Source organism: Tenrec ecaudatus (assembly GCF_050624435.1).
Source record: "Tenrec ecaudatus isolate mTenEca1 chromosome 1 unlocalized genomic scaffold, mTenEca1.hap1 SUPER_1_unloc_19, whole genome shotgun sequence".
Taxonomy (NCBI): domain Eukaryota; kingdom Metazoa; phylum Chordata; class Mammalia; order Afrosoricida; family Tenrecidae; genus Tenrec; species Tenrec ecaudatus.
The window spans coordinates 592,881-609,901 of record NW_027457559.1 but is presented as its reverse complement, the minus strand read 5'-3'; the positions used below and the strand labels follow the sequence as shown (position 1 = coordinate 609,901).

At 59.1% G+C, this 17,021-nt stretch overlaps 1 pseudogene; it reads right to left on the bottom strand.

The window, feature by feature from the left end:
- Positions 1-588: 588 nt before the first annotated feature.
- Positions 589-15,620, bottom strand: LOC142435819 (cytosolic phospholipase A2 beta-like; annotated as a pseudogene).
- Positions 15,621-17,021: the final 1,401 nt, after the last annotated feature.

Below are 17,021 nucleotides of genomic sequence, written 5' to 3'. Positions count from 1 at the left end.
AAGAGGCTGGCAACTCTTTGCGGGGCCAGGGAGATGTGTCCTTGTCTTGTTTCCTAAACTGGTCTTTGATGGTGGTACCAAAGGTCTCCCCATTCGTAGCAGCAATGACATCCTCAGACCGTTGGTGGGACGAGTCATATAATGTGTGCAGCCCCCGAGTCCCTGCGTACAGCATTCAGAGCAGCAGGGCGGGGGAGCCTGGGACCCTCCCCCCAGTGCCAGCACTCTACACCGGGCCCAGCCACCCCGAACCCCTACCCCACCCCATTTACACCCCGGCTGCCACAGCACCTCTGCACCCCACCTCTCCCGGGGCTTGGAGAAGAGGCCCACTGTGGCCTGCTCCAGGGGCCCAGGGCCCACGACCAGAGCAGCTGCTGAGCTGTGGCAAGCCCGTAGTCACAGCTTCAGTTCACAGTGCAGATGGCCCTCTGTGAGGTGCTGGCAGCTCCTGCCCCGTCTGGGGTACCAGGGCATACACCCAAGGCTAGGAAGGGTGCTGCTGGGGCCAACCAGGCCCTCCGAGGCCCCAGAACACTGGGGGATGGCTCTCTGAGGCTGAGGCATGGTGTCACTCGGGGCGGGCTGTCAGTGCTGCCTCCTCTTCCGCACGGCCTCGCGCAGGGCAGCCGGCAGCCGCTCCTGGTTGTTGCAGATGTTGTAGTGGGCCAGGCCCAGAAGCTTGTCCAAGTCCTCTTGGCTATAGGTCACTTTTGAGTAGTGGTAGGGGGAGTCAGACGGAGACAGGTTCACCCGGCCGGCCTCCTGCTCCTCGGGTGTCCTAGGGACCCCTGTGCAGAGAGCACATCGTGGGCATGGAGGGGCAGGGTGCTGGGGTGGAGGGAGGGTCTGCTGGGTCGGGGAGGCTGGGACACCAGGAAGGGGGTGGCGGCAAGCTGGCTCACCAGGGGCTGAGTGGTCCCGGAAGGAGTCGTTGACCAGGGGGAAGTGCAGAATGACTGGGGCCTCAGGCCGGCCGGGATCAGAGAACTTGTGGCACTCCCGAGGCTGGCGCTCCTCATCGAGGCTGGGAGAGATGGGCGGGAACGGGATGCCCTGCTCTTGGCACATGCGGCCCACCAGCTGCAGCTGCCTTGGGCTCCCTTGGTCCTGGACACTGACGTCACATAGGACCAAGCATCAGTCGGAGTGGACAGCCGTTCCACAGCCCCTCAGAGCTACACCAAACGGACTGTAGCCATCACTGAGGCCAGCCATGAAGGGCACACACCTCTCACTAAATTAACACAGAAACTAAACGCTGAGGTGTCGACGGCCTGCAACCAGCCGGGGTGCAGGTGCAGCCAACCAGATTCACCATCATATCCTCTCCCCATTGCGGAGAAAGCCCCCTGATGGAGCGTGAATGAAACCCCAGTTCTTTTCACAGGGAGTGCTGGTGGTGAAACAGTTATGTGCTGGGCGAGGTTCTGCAGGTTCAGCACTGGGAAACCACCCGCTGCTCCATGGAGAGAGGGCCGAGCACCACGTTCCTGAACTTGTGCCTCCACTTTGGTAGCCACAGACTCTCCCTTAACAGCCATGCTGCCTTCAAGTGAGCACATGGCTGGTCTGATCTCCCTACAGAGGCAGACATCCTCTGGCTCTCTCTTCCTGCTGTCGCCCAGCCCCCCTCTCAGCTTCCCCCAATGCAGCTGTTAGGCTTCCTCACTTGTGAACTCAGCATTACTGTCGATCCCACCCACCTTGTGGCGTATGTAACTACTGAATATGCATGTCTTAAGGCTACCTGTAACTACCCCAAGTTAATACAGATGCTCTCTCTTCCCCCACTTCCTCGTGGTCCATCAAGAGGAGCTGAGGTGAGCATGCTATCATAAAACGTGCCTGACTCCTTTATTGTACTCTCGCTCCCCTATCTCTCCTAGCCTCTATGACTTTACTAGACCTTTACTATTTTATCGCCATACAATTGTGCCTACTGACCCATTGGTTGTTAGAGGCTGATTTCCTGTGACAAACTGCTCCGTGGGCATTTTTACTCCCGTAAGCAGTTCGATCTCGGAAACACACCAAGGGGGACCCGGTGAGTCAGCATGGACTCCATGGTGGGGATCCTGGTTTGGTTCTTTTGACATGGTGTGGTGGTTAGATATTATGTCCACTTGGACCTGCGTGAAAGTGCAGGGGTGGAGTCCCACCTGTCACTCAGGTGGAAGCCTGGTGATCCCTCCTTGGAAGGAAGGGGAGATGCTATGAGCCTCTTCCTCCTCGCTGGGATTCTGTCTCCAGGGACGGCCCCATGGGGCCACCAGCCTGGAGAGCCGCCGACTCGGCCGTGTTCACGCCAGCCTGGGCATTATCTGCCTGCAGCTACACAGAGGCTGAGGAAGGTTCTGACTAGCATGGTCTTGAATCACACTGGGCTGGGATGCCTTGCTGATCTAAAATGACTTCTTGATCTAAAGCTCTTTCTTTCTACACAAAGGAGTGTTGCTGCTTTTGTTTCTCTGGACAGCTCAGCCCATAGCATGTGGGTCCCTGTCTCATAGGGTTGGTAGGAAGCCAGCAAGGCACACACTGTGAAGCCGCCCTAGCATCCTCGGGTGCCACTCATCAGCTCCCCCACCTAAAAGGTGGCATTTAAGTTGTAGTCCAGCGACAGGATGAGGTCCACGTCCCGGGTGGGCTGCAGGAGGGGCGGGCAGCTGGTGTTGACAAAGTAGCCCACGTCCAGCAGGCACAGGCGGGGCTCCCCAGGGGTCAGCTGGTTAGGGAGTCCATCCAGTTTGGTGTCTGGAGAAGTGGGCGGGGTGGGAGGGCAGCCTTGAGCACGGGTGCTGAGGACACCACGCTTGCTCCCCTGGTCAGTGGCAGTCACTGGCTGCTCCTGGAAAAAGACTCCACCCTCAGGCCCCACCCACCTGGCCCCAGCCCTGAAGCAACCTCCAGCCCCAGCTGAAGGAGAAAGCAGGAAACTCTACTTCCCACATCCCGTGGGGCCACACATGGAAGGCCTGGAGCCAAGGGGTGAGGTGAGGGGCCCAGGAGGGGCCTGGAGCCAAGGCCCACAGCTCTGGGAAGACATCAGGGGGCTGGACCCCGGTGGGAGAAGCTACCTTTCCAGGAGGAGAAGTGAGGGTGCTGGAAATAGTCTTTGTGGAACTGGAGACCACGCAGAAAGTTGTGGGTGGCCTGGGCAAGCGGACGCCACGCCAGGAGGCCAGAGAACAACTCCCCGATCCTCCCAGCCAGGCTGGGTGGCACTTCCATCTTCAGCACTGGGACCTGCTCCTTGTCTGCACAGCCAGGGAGTGGGGCGTGGGTGCTAGCCCAGTCTGAGGGCAGTGACCCCGGAGAGGGAAAGAGCTGAGACCAGTGCCCCCACCACCACACACACACAGAGCTGGGAGTCACATGCCCACCCCCAGCACCAGCCCCGGAGCCTGGGCACCTACCCAAGCTGGTCAGGGTCTGAGCCCAGCGATCCCAGAACGGACTGGGCTCCGAGGACCAGTATAAGCTGTCTTGGAGGCTGGCTGCATATAGGTTGGTCCAGATACCTGGGAGCGCAGACACAAGGGGACGAGAGCCCCCATTCCTGTCACAGCCTGACCCTTCCCTGCTGCCCGCCTCAGTGATGGGGCTCCCCCAGAAACATCCTCCCCTCCCCCATTCTCTCTCCAAGACCCCCTCACCTTCCAGGAAGCAGATGCGGGACTCAGGCATCCTCTTCATCAGCCGCCCCATGAAGAACTCGGAGCCGAAGAGCTCGGAGGGGATGAAGGCACCTTACTTGGAGAAACCGAGCTCGTAGGGGGAGAAATCACACCACTCTGCGGTGGGAAGGGACCGCTGTTGGCCACCACCCTCCTGCCCACCCGAACCCACGCAGGACAGCCACAAAGGACGGGGCGACTCCCCTCCAGTCCAAGTGACTCTGGGGTCATGGGTGTCTGGATTCACTCGGGTCCCGGACCAGAGTGTAAGGAGAAGGGCATGAAAAACTGCCTCCCCACACCATCCCAACCACCCCTTCCCCGACCCCTGGCCGCCCGGGGCCTCAACCAGCTGCCTCGACCTGCCTCCAAATTCAAAGGTGGACAGGCCGTGCCCCTTAGTGTTGAGGGCATAGTACATGGGGAGAGGTTTCTGGCCGTGCCTCAGAGCCTGTCGCTGCTCCGAGAGCTTGTGGACATCAGGCTGTAGGGAGATAACTCCGTGTAAACCCATTGCTGCCTGGTCTCTGGAGATCTCCCCTCGCCCTGCTACCCAGCAGGGCTGCCTCCAGGTCCAGGCCCGTCCCCATGGGGGACTGTCGCATGGCCTCATTGATGAGGTCCCAGAGGTTGGTGAAGCAGGCCGGGTGTCCCAGGCGAGCGCGCTCCTCCAGCTCCTGGTAGTACCATTGCAGCTGGCTGGGAGCCAACACGCCCAGCTTGTTCTTGGTCACCTGCGTCTTCAGCAGTACGGTGGCGCCCCCCAGGTCCTTCTGCGACCACTCTGGATCCTTGTAGAGGTTTTCTAAGGTCCTAGGCAAAGCCAGAGGTCGGGGGCAGACAGGTTCCTCTAAGAGTCCCCCGAGACCTCACACCCCTTCGGACCTTCTCTCCCAGGGCAGCAGCCCGCAGGTGCCTTCCAGCTCCATGGAGACAGCCGAAGCCCATGGGGCACCTTGGGCATATCGCACCTGCCACCTGCCTCCTCGCAGACCTTCCAATCTAGTCAGGGAGGCCAAGGGGGCACTGGAGAAGCCTTACCACAGGCACCCCTGCCTCTGCCCACTCACCCCCAGATCCCACACTCAGCCTGCTCACCAAGTGGAGCCTGAGGCCCCTGTGATGTAGAAGACGCAGTCCAAGAGGCCCAGCTCCCTGAGGCCGGTCAGCTGCCCATACAGGGAAGTCATTGCCCGGACCCCTCCACCAGTAGCCATGATTGCCACCACTGGGACCTGGAAGGGCAGAGTACAGCTGGGCTCAAGGGAGGCCCTGCGGGGACTTCCAGTTGGTGGAGGGGAGGTCAGGGTGCGCCGGGCAGTAAAAACCACAGGAGGATGACACAGCAAGTCAAGTGGCCACTCAGTCCCCTGCCCCTGGCCCCACCACCAAGTTAGCGTAGGTCAGAGTCTGGTGGGGACCCATGGAGCAGGTCTGAGTCAGAGCAGCTGAGGAGAGTCATGTCAGGATAACCTCCTTCAGCAGGGTGGGTCCTTTCGGGTTTTGAAAACTCCAGGGAGCGTACAGGCCACAGGCCTTATCTCCCCATCCCCAGCCTGGGGAGTACGGCGGTCACTTCTTAAAAGACACAGGCTCACCTCAAAACCCCTAAATCAGCGTCCCTCTCCCCTTGCAAGGAGCTCATTTCCTTAGGAGCCAGCCCAACCAGCAGAGAGGCCTGGCCAGATGTCCACCGAGTTGTCTGAGAGGCCCAGTCTTAAAAGCAGCTCCAGGTCACGGGCCAACGCACAGAGAAGGGTAGCTACCCCTGGTGGGGCCCGTGGTTCTGACACTGCTCAGCCGCATTGGGCCCAAGATAACATCAAGAAAGCTCCGGGAAGTACAAGGGGGGTAGGTGGGCAGACGAGAGGCAAACACAAGTCCGCCTTACAACCAACCCTGGTCGGGCAATGGAAGTGTGGAGGCCCACTCAGCTCAACACTCGGCCTGAGACCCCCACACTCCTGCCCAGCCCGACAGACCTCGTCCTCCTGCAGGTCTCCCTCCAGCTGCAGGGCCTGCTGCAGGGCCTTGGCCACCACCTGCTCAGGAAGGCCTGCTCCTCAGCACACAGCTCGAAGCCCAGGCGCACGGCCAGCTCCCCTGGTCTGGGGGTGGGGTGGGGGGATGGACGGACAGTGAGGCAGTGCTCATCCTCGTCAGAAAAAGAGAACACTGGGCCCATCTCCCTGCAAGATCCACGTCCATCTCTTCTCTCCCTTCAGCCTGCGTGCTGAAGCTTGGAGAGTGAGGGGGGGATGGTGGGCCCAGAGCCACACAAACACGCCCGGCATGACAGCAAGGCCAGCCGGCAGATGAGGGTGTCCCTGTGGCCAAAGGTGGCCCTGAGTCTCAGCTTCTCCCTCCCCTGCAACGCTGGACCAGGGCTACACTGGGGAGGGGGCACGGGGGCTGAGAAGGAACAAAGGCCTTTAAGTTGGGGCTGCTTATGCTCCCAGACACCGAGGGCCAGCAAAAGTTCTTGAAGGCCCAGCCACGTTGCTTCCACCCAAAAGGTTGCTTCCTTCTGGTCTTTGTGCTCCTCAAACCAGGCGTGTTACTCTCCTCAGCCCCCACCTCTCTCCCACCCAGTGAGGCCACACGCAGACTACAAGGCTGAGGAAGGACCCTCTCTGCTCTGAGCACCTTCCCAAGACTGGGAGCTCCCTGCTGCAGCCACCCGCTTGCTTCCGGTCCTCCAGGCCACCCAGCTGCACGTAGCGCCCTCCCTCCCCCGGCTGCTCTCCCCCAGCCCAGCCTCTCACCTGTCTTCTTTTCTCAGCTCCACCTTCATCAGAGGCTCCTGCAAACCAGCAAAACACCACTCAGAAAGGCTGGCACCTCCACCCCAACTTCGGCCCTGGGATGCCCCAGTCATCTCCACAGGGATGCACCCCCACAGCCCAGCCCAGGGGCTTGGCCCAAAAGAAAAGGGAGAGAAGGAGTCACCCCCTGCCACCACCCCCGCACTGGCCTGAGGCCCTGTCCCACCCCCACATCAAGGTCTCTTCCTCTGAGTGAAGAGTACCTGGGACGTAGGGAAGACCAGCCTCACGAGCTGGTCTGATGGCAGGGCCCTGAGTGGCACCTTCAGTTGCTCCTGGCGGGCGTTCTGCAAGGGGACTAAAACTGTACACTTACCCGAGTCTCAGAGCAGGGGTACCACCCGGCCCTGTGGGCCTGAATTCCAGGGGGTCAGTGGGGGGGGCACCCTACCTGCAGGTGGATACTCAGCTCCTGCTCCCAGCAGGTGGGGAAGTGGAAACGGAAGGAGTCACTGCCTACGGTGGCCTCCTGAGATCCCTCGTAGGATCCGGGGACCACAAGCTGATCTTTTCCCTTTGACTCTGGAGAAAGGAACCGAGGTAGGGGTGGGAGGGGGTTCCCTGCCCGTGAGGTGTCTCCCGCCCCTGTGGCTGGCAGAGGCTGGGAGGAGTTACCCCCAGCCCAGCCCCCTCAGAGCAGGGTCATGGGAAAAGACCAGGTCTTGGTAAGCCCGGGCAGTTTCACCCCCAGCCCCTAGCCTTCGGAGGCTAAAGGTGGCTGGCAGCTTCTTCCAGGATGGGCAGCTGAGGAAGGGGGAAGACATAGGCTGAGGGCCAGGGCTGTCCTGGTGACCTGGGAGACTCACCCTTCTGGTCCCCGGCCTCCTTCAGCCGCACATGCAAGCGGGAAAGCTCACGGGCCTGTGTTGGGAAGAGAAGATTCATATGCCGCCCCTCCCACGCAAGGATACCTCACCACTACCCTTTCCCCTGCAGCCCGCGGTTCCTGCTCCTCAGTCCCATGTCCTCTGGAAATCATAGCCCCTCCAACTTTGCTCTTTCCTGGTCCAGACAGACTTGCAGCCAGGAGGGCAGGTGAGCAGATGGCCTGAGGGAGGGTGTGTCACTCACCACTACAATCCCAAAGCACTACTATGATCCCAAATCACTACTGTGATCCCAAATCACTACTATGATCCCAAATCACTACTATGATCATAAAGCACTACTATGATCCCAAAGCACTACTATGATCACAAAGCACTACTATGATCCCAAAGCACTACTATGATCATAAAGCACTACTATGATCACAAATCACTACTATGATCCCAAAGCACTACTATGATCACAAAGCACTACTATGATCCCAAATCACTACTATGATCACAAAGCACTACTATGATCACAAAGCACTACTATGACCCCAAAGCACTACTATGATCCCAAAACACTACTATGATCCCAAATCACTACTATGATCACACAGCACTACTATGATCCCGAATCACTACTATGATCCCGAATTAGTACCATGATCCTAAGTCACCATTACCATCCCAAGTCACCACTATGATCCCGAATCACTACTATGATCCTGAATCAATCACTACAATGATCTGACTCACCACTAGGACACCGTTGCTGGTGAGCTGCTCTGCACAGTCTGTCCTGGGAAAAGCCATGAGCGGGGGTCAGGTTCTTGCCCCCAAGGAAGCCTAGGCAGTCCTTCCAACCACAGAGGGTCCCCGGGGAAGGACACCAGCCCTGAGCGCACGAGGCTCTCTCCTTCCAGAAGGGACAGATTTGACCCAGAGCCCCTCTCCCTACCTCGCAACCCCCAACTCCCCTGACCCCCGCAACCCCCAACTCACACACTCCGCAGGCGGAATTCAACGTCAAACCGCTCCCCACCCTGAAAAAGCAAGTTATACAGGTAAGACGTGTGCATGTATGTGGGCATGCATGTGAGTGGTTGTGTGCACATGTGAGTGTGTGTGCATGTGTATCCACATGGCTGTGCATGTGTGAGTGTGACAGTGGTTGAGTGCGTGTGCTTGCTTGTGAGTGTACCTGTGTATGTGTGTGAGGCTGTGTGTGGGTGTGAATGTGAGTGTGAGTGTGTGTGTCAGTGTGGGTATGTGCAGATTCCAACCCAGATGCCAGCCAGGGGTGCCAATGCGGGGAGGGCTGCTGTCCATAATGTGGCCCCGAGGAGGGGGCCGCTCCTCGGGAAGCAGGTCCTGGTTGACAAGGGCCTCGGGCACCAGGGAAACCTGACCTCATGGTCTGTAAACAAGTTCTTTGAAGAGGGCATTTAAGCAGCATCCCGTTGGTGGTACCGAGGGTGGCCGCCCATGTGGAGTCTTGCCTGCAGGCTCAGCAAGAAGCTCTGGCGCCGGAACTCCCCAGGCAGCAGAGTGCCCACGTCAAACAGCACTGACAGCATGGGGACGTCGCTGGTCAGCAGGTCCTGGTCAAAGACTTTCAGCTCCACCATGTTCTGGAAGGGGAGCAGCGGGACAGGGCCATGGGGTGGGGGGTGGTGTGGGGGTGGCGCTGGGGGTACGCAGGACTGGGCTGAGGCAGGCCCACCTTGATCTGGCTGTGCACCCGGAAGTGGAAGCTCTGGTTCCAGACAGGGTTTCTGCAGTTGTTGACCGTGCGCGTCTGGAGCCGGTGGTTGCAGGCCGTGGGCAGCCACAGGGTCACATAGAATTCACGGTGGGTCACTTGGAGGAGAAGAAATGAGGGCCAATTCTCCCCCAAGCCACGCAGAGTTCACCACCAGAGGGATCCCTGGGGACGCACCAAGCCCCACCCTCCATCACCAGCCCTTGCCCATCACTCTTTGCAGCCCCTCCTCCCAGGACCTCGCAGGCCCAGCCCTCCTGCCACCTCCCACCGTCCATGCCCTGCTCCAATTGCAACCTCAGTTCCCTTCTCTCTCGGTCAACTCACCCACGTCCCTGGCAGGCAGGCTGTGGGCCTGCAGCACAAGAATGGTGAGCAGGCAGGTCCCGGGCAACTTGGCCTGCAGAGCAGCGGGGAGGGGACAAGCTTGCTGTGGGATGACATGACCAAAGGCCGCAGGCGATGGAAGGGAGGTTGGGGCACCTGTGAGGGCTCACCCTGCACCAACAGGGCCAAGGCCACCCAGAACCCCGAGTCTAGAAGAGACAGGGCACGTCCATAGGAACTTACACAATGCCCATGACAGGTCTGTCCCAAGGGCTATCCATACATTAACTCAGCCGACTACTACGCTGCCTCACGAGGAGGTGGAGGCATGGAGAGGTGACCCAGCAACTGGCCGGAGACCCAGAGGCAGGATCGCTGTGCTCTCCGCTTCCCTCTCCTGGAACCAGCAGGCTCCCATCTTGCCACCTGTCTGCCCCAGCCCATGCCCTCGCTTACAAAGCTCTGGGTGGGCATACAGAAGGGCATGGAGGGAGCGGCCTGCTAGGACTATGCTCCTGCTTGCTCACTCGCTCCTCCCTGTGCATCCCACCCCTGGTCAGGGGGAAGTTCTGGAAGCCACCTCTGTGCTGGGGCAGGTGGGAGGTTACCAGGCCAGGCAGCCCATGGGCGCCAAGCCCTGCGCCCTCCAGGTTCTCCGAGGGCAGAGGAACAAAGGACCCCAGGACTCCATCCCAAACCACCCCGGGCTCTGGGCTGAAGCCCTGCCAGGTGCGCTGGGGCCAGGGAGCGTGTGTCAGCACACCCTTTCACTGGCCTCCCAGCTGTCGTTGGAAGTCCCAGCTGCATGCACCCAGGGGTTCCTGGCAGAGGAAGAACCCGGGAAAGTCACCCATCTCATCAGTCTCAGGCCCCGACAGCCCAGGCAACTGACTCAGAGGGAGCAGGGGAGCAGCCAGGAGCCTCTCCCTGCCTAGAAGCTCTGTGGATCCGCAGCCCAGCCATGCCCCTACCAAAAGCTGGCAAACACGCCCCCTACACCTGAAGACCACCGTGGCCACAGCCCTCCAGAGAAAGCATTAGCTAGGACTCAGGTGGGGAGCAAGGGTCAGAGTGGGCTCCAGTGCCACGCCAGTCTTACCAGAGCCATGAGGCTGGGGGTCCCAGGCGGGGCGAGCAAAGGCAGCAGTAGCCACTGGGCCGAGGACTGTGGGGTTTTAAGCCAAAATCCAAGTATGTCCCAACTGGCCTCCCTAGCCCCTCCCACCTGCATCTTCCGCTCCGCCCAAGCCCCACACCCTGTCCAAGAAATGTGGCACCTCAGCCTATACTGGGGCTACTGACACCCTCCCATGGGCTCAAGGTCCCCCACCCCTGCTGGGTTCCTGGAAAACCCACTGCCCCCAGCAGACACCACCTGGGCCTGCCCAGCTGGGTCCTGCTTCCAGGACAGCTCACCAACCACCCGTGTGAGCAGGACAGGAAGGTATGGCTTGGAGGGGCCACAGGTCTGGGGAGCCGCCAGAGGTAGGGCAAGGGCAGAGTCCCCACCAACAAGGCTTGTAGCAACATCCAGGTACCAGAAGGACAGGAATTCCCAGTCTCCACTGAAGCAGACCCGGAGGAGGGGTGTATCCGGAGCCTATCATCACAGCAGGGGAGTGGCTGTTACTAAAAACAGCTCTTCAAAGCCAGGGCCTGGGCCACCTGGGTCCCCAGAGATGGCCAGGACTGGAGCTCCAGGTGGGCACCCAGGGGAAGGGGGCTCATCTCCCCTTTTGTGGGGGCAGCATGAGAAAGCCAGTTCCTTCTGCAGAGGAGCAGCCCAGGGGTGGGGGTGGGGCAGTTTATGTCCCCTGGTCCCTGTGCTGGTTAGGAGACACAGGCTCGTCCCCAGGCCACCAACCCCATCGCGAAGCAAACCAGAGTCCCAGTCAATGAGCCCTGGCAGAGAGTTAAAACAGGGTTGGCCTGCCGGACAGACCGGAGTACAAGCTGTGGTCCCTGGACAGACAGGGAGCTAGCTCCTCTCTCTGACATTTCCATCTGAACCCTCCCCGCCCTCCTGGAGACACAGAAATCCACAAGGGGCAGGTACCACATGGAGCCTCCCCGGCTTTATTGAGCATGTCTTTCGAGCGAGCGAGCGGGCCCTTACAGAAACCCTCTCCAGGCCCCAGGGCAGCCAGAAAGGTAGGGACCATCATTATGTCCACTTCACAGCTTTACAGAGGAGGGAGGACGCCGCAGCTGGCCTCCACCCACGGGGCTGCTTCACCTGCGTGGCAGCTTTCTGGGAACCCTGACCTAGACACCTGCCTGGCACTTCCTGGTCCTCCTCCTATCACCCACGATAGTCTCCAGGATCGGTCCCAACCCAAACGGGGTTCTGGGTCAGACAGATTGCAGGGTGTCTCTGTGGGGGCCTATCTGGGGAGGAGCCAGAGTGCCCCCTGAGCTGTGGGGGGGCACGTTCCCTGGGGGCTCCACTAGTCCAGGCCTGAGGCCTTGGTGAGGGTGTCGAGCAGTTGGAAGTAACTGTACTTGAGGTCATACTCCATGTCGTACCAGAAGTTCACTGTGGGGAGAGCAAGCACAGGAGTGGGTGGCCCAGCTCTGACCCAGAGCCTCCCCAGCCCACCCGCTGGCCGAGGCCAGCAGCTCCTCACCAGCAATGCAGCCCTGGGACTGCTGCACGTGGTGGAACCACAAGGCCGGCAGGTAGAGCATCTCGCCGGCCTGCATGGTGCAGCGGAGGGCCTGGGCCCCACGGTACTGTGGGTACCGGGACAGATCTGGTGTCAAGGGATCCAGTGGAAGCCAGGGCACCTGGGGACGGAGCAGGACCGGGGAACTCGGCCTTTGGCCTTGCCAACGGTAAGGGCCAAAGGTCCCCCTCCATCCGCCCTGGGAAACCAGCCCCAGAAGGTGGGACCTTACGGAGGAAGGGGCCACCTTCCCAGGACTTTTGGGGCCCACTTGCTCCTCGGAGATGGATGAGCTTGCCCCTCCCTGAGGCCCAGGGCCAAGATGGACACCTTCTCCATGGCCTCTTCATCCACCACCTCAAAGGTGCCCGCCTCAGTGAGTCGGTAGGTTGCTGGGGTGTACAGCTCTGATGCCAGAGAAAAAGGGGGAGCTCAGCAAAGAGAGCTCCCAGCCCCTCACACCTCCTCCCAGCCTCTCCTGTTGGCTGCCTGGCCCCAGGGACACAGGCAGGGAAGCCTCGCTACCCTTCCTCTGGTTTGGGGCCCATGCGTAAGGCAGGTCCCAGCCCTACCATAGGGGATGAAGGGTCGATCGCTGGGCGGGTGAAACAGGAAATGTTTCTCTCCAGAGAGGACACAGTAGAGGTTTTCGTAGTGGTCCTTGTGCACTGCCAACACAAAGAAGGTCCTGGGCAGATTTGGCGGAGCAGGGCACATGAGAGGCAGAACCTGCCCACCCAGAGCCTTGCGCCTCAAGACAGCCAGGGGTGTAAAAACGAGAAAGTCCTGCGAATAAAGATTTCAACCTTCCATCCAAAGTGTCCCCTGATGTCTCCTTTACGCCCAGTACTAGTTCAACTTAGCCAGTAAAGGATCTCCATCCCTCTGCCATGAGCATGGTGCTCTTTTAAACTCCATCCGGGCTCAGACTGAAAACAGCCTCTTCAAAGAACAGCCAGGATCCTGGAGGACAATGAATTTATAAGGGGGAGGGGGAATCCCATTATTTTCTACACAGTTTCTGAAGCCCCCTCATTTCCCTCAGGGAGAAGAACTCGGGAAGGGAGGGTGAGAACGTTTGAACCAACTAGAGGGACTGAATCAATGTCACTGAGCTGTCAGCGTAGAAGCTTGGTGTGTGCTTTTGCTCTGTGTATTCTCAACGACATAGTCAAACCAGACTCCAGGAGATGCCCAGGGGGGGTCTGGGGTGGAGGGCATTCCAGATCCCAGCCACCAGGGACTTGGCACTCACCACACGCCCCATGCGGGTCATCTCTCCAAAGAGGTAAATATCCACGCATAGGGTTCTCCCAAGTTCACCTCCGGGGCCAACGTGCCCTCTGAGAGATGTCTAGTGCGCCCCCACACCAAAGTCATCCCACCCACCACGCTGCAACGCCGCTCCTCCTCTGTTCGCAGAATTGTAGACCGACCCTCCAGGCCAGCCTCCCACCCTTGGCCCCATCCTGGCTCCTCCCTGTCCCTGCATCCCAGAGACACCTACGGGACATCACTGCGGCCGCCTCCCCCAGCCAGAAGTTCACCGCGTCTGGCATCTTCCCTGCAGGACAGAGGAGGAGAGTTAGGAGTGGTTGTCCCCTGCAGGTCGGGTCTGGGATAACACCCAACAGGATGTGGGCAGGGGTACTGCATGCGAGCGAGGGGCATCACAGGGAAAAGTGGCGAAGAGGCCATGGTTTGGAGGGCTTGGGGAGTGGGCCCAACCCCCCACAGGCAAAAGTTAGAGCACTAATCCTTTGCAGTTGGTCAACAGTCAAGGCTTCCAGGGCGGCAGGGCCTGACCCTGGCCATGGGGTGGTGGGTGTGGGCCAAGACAATCAATGTCACCGAGCTGTCAGTGTAGAAGCTTGGTGTGTGCTTCTGCTGTGTATTCTCAACGACTGCCCTCTGCCCCAGTCGCCCCCTCTCACCCAGAGCCTCGGAGGCCCAGGGCACGTGGGGCTCCAAGTCGGGCAGCAGCTGGGGCAGCTCGGTAAGCAGGTTAGAGCACTGCTTCTGCACGTAGAGCACGCCAGGGTGCCGGGCCCTGCCCTCCAGGACGTCCAACACACCTCACAGGGGCAGCAGGCGCTCGGCTGGCATCACGAAGTGGTCTCCGCGCACGGAATCAGCATAGCCATCTGGGGTCACCACTACGCTCATCTCCGTGGCACCCACCGTGGCCCTAGGGGAAGGGACTCTAAGAGCATGCCCACATGCCACAAGACAGCTCGCCCATCACCCTAGCCCAGCCCAGGGCTGCACCCACCTCAGATAGGGGAGCGACCACTTCTGCAGGGCATTGTGCATGATGCAGGGCCTGCTGGGGAAGACCCAGTCCCGGTAGAAGTGCAGTGGCATCGGGGCCTCACCCAGGTAGGGCACGGTTGGAGGCACGCCAAGCTCTTAAGTGGGGTGGGAGGTAGATGTTGACATAAACAGCACCCAGCCACTTACGGATGAGATGCCCTCTCTGGGCAGGCCACAGGGTATCACTGGGCAGTGCTCACTGGGGAGGGACCAAGAGACTCTGGACCACCAGAAATAGAAGGGGATTTTCAAGGAGGAGGCTGCCGCACGCCTACTCCAGGAGGGGCCACACAGCCCAAGAGCACGTGAGCAACATACTCTGGTGTCAACTTGTGGAGGGGTGGAGTCTAAGCTGTCATTCAGGTTGCAGCTTGATGACCTCATTTGGAGGTGCCCATGGAAATCAATAGCTCCCTTCCTGTGAGACATTCCTGCTGACAAGACACACAGAGCTACACTAGAGCCCTGGAGCCGCAGGGCTCACTTGGAGACCCCTGCTAGCGCTGGGATGCCTCCACCACCACTGGGTCCACAAGGCTTTCCACCCACTGGCCTGTGATCTTCCTGCATCAGCATCATTGCTTGTGTTTCATGAGTAGGAAGAGGGATTTATAGACTGGTATCGGACATATGGGCTAATATCAGACTTAAGGACTTGATCTGGACTGGGCTGGGATGTTTTCATAATGTACAATTTTTCTTTGATATAAAGTTCTCTTTTAAAACACATATAAGTGTCTATGAATTTGTTTCTCTGGTCAACTGGGGCTAACACAGCGGGACTCCTGCTTGGCCCAAACCCCAGTCCTCCCTGGGGCCAGACCCTTGGTTAGCTTCCCTAGCTGCGGTGGTGGACCTCTAGCGAAGTATAGAAAAGCAGCCTCAGGCACCACGCAGGGAGCTCCCCGTGGCTGGGGGCAGCAAGATGAAGGAAGAATGCCTTCCAACTGTGAATATTCACTGAATATTTTGGAATGTGCTCAGCCCTTGGTTTGGCCAGTGTGAATGGATCCTTTCAAGATGCTGACAGCCTCATCGGGGAGACATGCCTATAACCTGAACGCCCTGGGTCTTCCATGATGGTACCGTGCTGTGTGCTGCCTGGGTGGCTTTCTCTTGCTGCCCTTCATAAAAATCACTGACTCCCTGTTGTGCTCCTGGCTGGCTCCTCATCTCACCAAGTCTACCTACAAACACTCCCAACCTCCCTCGCCCTCACCTTCTCCTTCTCCCATGCCACCTCCTTTGGGGCCCCTCCACTCACAAGTCACCCCAAGAGCCTTCCTTCCCCCAGCTGGCTATCCTTCTTCTTTAGGAACTTGTGAACCACACCACCCACCGCCCACCCCCTCCCGGCCCCAGCCCACAACCATTTCTAGTAAACAAACAACAGTTGCCCTCGAGTCGATTCTGGTTCCTGGTGACCCGGGATGTCAGAGTGGACCTTTGCTCCACAGTTTGTGGCCCTGACTTTTCTGAAAAGGATTGCATTTCGTTGGGGGTCCTTTAGGAGTAGGCAATGTGCACCGACCTTCCCATTAGTAAGACAAATGCTTAACCATGGACACCACCCCGGGGCTCTGAAAAACTCCTCGTTCCCTTCCTGCGTGCATGTCCACTTGACCACCTGCACCGTCAAGCACACTATCTACGGGCCCTGGTGGTGGTCGGTGCTTAAGCACGTGGCTGCTAACCAGGAGGGGGTTGATCTCAGTCCACCAGGTGCCCCTCGGGGCAGAGACATGGTGGCCAATCTGTTTCCTCAGACACAATACGGGGCAGTCCTACGACTCCAGTGACAGGTTTGCAAACAGGTTAATATACTATCTACTCAATTGATTTCCACTGGATAGCTGTCTCTGGCCCCCGGCTAGAATGTGATCTCCATGAGGGTGGGGGTGTGGGTTACACCTTCCCAGGATGGAGCACAGTGCCCAGCACGCCCATGATCCCCAGTACACACTGGCTTAATGACTGGATGAAAGGCTTACAATATCTCCTGCCACAGTGAACTAACTGGTTCCCCTGGCTTAACTCCCCTCCTTCCAAAAGCATTTATCACCCCAGCTCCAGACAACCTCTTGAAAGGCAGCCTCATGTTGTCACTCTGAGCAAACCTCCTTTGATGACTTACCACTTGGAGAATAAAGTCTGCCTGGCCTTGGTAACGGGGCCCAACCCATTCTTCTCCTCTGATGAGCCTCTGCCTGGAGCCGGCCCCTTACCACACACCCTCCCTGCTCCCTGGCCCTGCAGCTCCCTCCATTCTTTCCCTTGGGTAGAGCAGAAAGTCCCCCCTGTGCTTCAAGGCCACTGCCCTCCCCCTGAACCACAAGGTCGCGCGCCTCCAGTGAAGTCATCCGATTAGTCTCACGGTCAGTGGGAAAGTTGGGATGTCTTTAACTAGATCAGAAATTGGAGCTGAATAGGAAGGTCCCAGGGGACCTGGGAAGGTGGAAAGGGAAGAGCTGATTGGTACTTGAAAGTCACTGGCAAAGAGGCAAGATGGATCCTGCCTAGTAGATACAGGAACGCGGAGGGGTGACACGTGGCCAAGCTGTGCCAGCCCACTGTAACAGGCACCGCAGAAGATGACTCAGTAAACCCCTGAGATTCTCACAGAAATTCTTAACAGA